This window comes from Prunus persica, chromosome G6, assembly GCF_000346465.2.
Source record: "Prunus persica cultivar Lovell chromosome G6, Prunus_persica_NCBIv2, whole genome shotgun sequence".
Taxonomy (NCBI): Eukaryota; Viridiplantae; Streptophyta; class Magnoliopsida; order Rosales; family Rosaceae; genus Prunus; species Prunus persica.
Window position 1 is genome coordinate 14,080,947 of NC_034014.1, and position 3,038 is coordinate 14,083,984.

Genomic DNA, 3,038 nt, shown 5'->3' on the forward strand with positions numbered 1-3,038 from the left:
TTAATCACCACGTCATCTATGTATACTTCCAAAGAATGTCCTATCATATCATGAAAAATAGAATTCATTGCCCTTTGGTAGGTAGCTCCCGCATTTCTCAAACCGAAAGGCATTACAGTATACTCGAAAGCACCTATATGTCCAGGACACATAAAGGCTGTCTTGTGGATGTCCTGTTCTGCCATCATAATCTGGTTATAACCTGCATTGCCGTCCATGAAAGATAGCATCTGGTTATGAGCGGCTCCATCCACTAGCATGTCTGCCATTGGCATAGGGTATTCATCTTTAGGAGATGCCTCATTCAGATTCCTGTAATCTACGCAGATTCTAACTGCCCCTGTTTTTCTTTTGAGAACAGGTACAATATTTGCTAACCAATCGGCATAGACGGCTGGCCTGATGAATCCTGCCTTGAGCAACCTTTCTATCTCTTCTTTGACCTTCAGTTCTGTGTCCATAGACATTCTTCTTCTGGCCTGTTTGACTGGAAGGTAGCCATCTTTAATTGGCAGCTTGTGCTCCACTAACTGCCTGTCCAATCCCGGCATCTCGTGGTAATGCCAGGCAAAACAATCTCTGAATTCCTGCAAAAGTGCCGTGATTTCAACCTTGAGTGGTTCTTTTAACAGCGCGCTGATGAAAGTAGGCCTTGGATCTTCTTCTGTCCCCAAGTCTATCTCCTGTAGAGGATCCTCTACTTCTGGCAGGGAGTCATCTAGTGCTGCCGGTGCAAATTCCAACACTTCCTCCTGTAAAACTTCCTCCTCTTGTTCTTTTGTGCTTTCATGGGTGAATTCTGCCATATTGATGGCTGGATTCTGTATGAAAAGCCTCCTTTCTCCCCAGTATATCAACAATCTTTTTGTGATGGATCGGATTGTTGCAGCTCGATCCTTGTCCAGTTGACTGGGACTAAACATCAGAATTCTGGAAGTTCAGCACAAGAAAGTCTATTCCAGTCCTCTAGAGAACTGGCTAGACCTTCTTCAATGAGTCTTTGGGCCGTGACGCCATGGGGGCGGCCGTTCTGATTGACTCCAAGGAAAGTGTAGGGACCGAGGTCATCATGATAATACCTTGCTTCAAAGCACATGGCAGAGGGTAGGAATGGCCGTGGATCGGCCTCTATAATCTCCATGCAGCCTTCTTCATCCCATATTGCTAACTGCTGGTGGAGGGTGGAAGGGATACAAAGGCTCTGGTGAATCCAATCCCTGCCGAATAGTGCATTGTAGGTGGTGGAGGTAGTGTCTATAACAAAGAATGCTATTTTCAACTCTTTGCTTCCGACTACGACATCTACATCTAAGATGCCGTGTATTTTGGTGATGCCCCCAGCGAAGTTGGTGACGGTTAATCGTGTTGGAATTAGATCCCTCTCTGTTCTGCCCAACTTGGTCAGCATTCTGTGGGGCAATAGATTAATGGCTGCACCTCCATCTACCATGATCTTGGAGATAGGAATACCTCCAAGATTTGCCGTTATAAACAGCGGTCTGAGGTGATTTGCCATTTCTCTGGTTGGCTTGGCGAAGCAAGGCTGCCCTGTAGCTGGTTTATTGGCTGTTCTGCCTGTCCTAGGGTCGTCTGCTTGCGGTTCTGGCGGCTCCTCTGCTTCTGCCAACCTACATTCAAAGCTCTCCTGGGAAAAAACGTCCCCTTCCAGAGTGCTTTCTTGTCCTTCGGTAGCCCTGAATTCACCTGGTAGGATGAATACCATGTTGATTCCCAGATCACCCTGTAGGAGGTTTTCTAATTCTGCGCCAAAAGCTTCTGTTTCTGGGTCCAATTCTTCACCAAATTCCATTAATTCTTCCCCATATTCTTCCGTCCAGTCATCCTGTTCTGTTAGTTCGAGAGGCTCTTTCTGATCATCCGCAGAAGGTTCATAGTCTAATTGCTCTTCTTCATATTCCTCAGCGTAGTCGTCTTCTTTTTGTAATGGGGCAGACCCGGATTTCTCTGGTGTCTGCGTGGTGTCAGGATGGCTGCCGGACGACGAGGCTATATGGATAGGAGACCTGGCTGGTGGCTCTGTTTTCAGCAATTCCCTTGACTGGCAAGCTTCCTGTTCTGTCTGGGGAAGTGTTTCAGGATTCTTTCCTTTCCCGGCAGAACTGGGTTGTGAACGTACCTGCGTATTATCTTGGCTTTTAAGATATGTGCAGTATTGCCTCTGGATTCTTCTTTTCTGGGTTCTGGTCAGCTCCAGAGTCGGTCTACCGCTTCTTCCTACGGAATACCACCTCCCTTCTATGATCGTTGCCAAGGGTCTTTCGTTTCCGGGCGTCTTGACTGGTATTTCCTTCCTGGGTTGCTCCATCCTCCTCTCGCCGTAGTGTGCAGGCCTAAGACAGCTTTTCTGCCTTGTCTTGTCTCGGGATATAGTTCCAATTCTGTCAAAGACACTAGGTGTGGGCTGATTTTTCTTGTCTAGGACCACCTCTAGCTCTGTTTCACACTTGCACCTACTGCAGAGCACTACCCCAGCCGAGATGGTCGCTCTTGGTATCTGACTGGTCTCCCTTATGATTCTTCTGCCTCTGCTGCAACCAGCATCTGTGATAGGGTCGGTTTTCCTCTGTTCTGGCCAATTTAAGTTGACCATATTGACTTGCGGTTGAGGAAAAGGATCCGTTGTGACGGATGGTGGTTTTTCTGCCAGCTTCAACCTTCCTGCCGTTATTCCTTCTTGTACTACGTCCCTGAAAACGACACAGCTATTGGTAGAATGGTTCCAAGAGTTGTGCCACCTGCAGTACTGTCTGCCTTTGAGTTCTTCCGGCTTGGGTATTCTGTGAGGCGTCTCTATTGCCTTCTGCAGTAGCATTTCGTCGAACAAGGCATCGACCTTGGTTAAGTCAAAAGAGTAAACCTTGTTCTGTGTTGGTTTGTTTGGAACGAATCCTCCTGTGAATGGTGGCGGTTTTTGGTCTTTGGGTGGCTTTGTGAGGGCTTTGCAACTGATGGGATGTTTCAGTTTTGCCATTTCTGCCACTGAAACCTCTTTCTCCTCTGATTCCTCTGTATCTTCT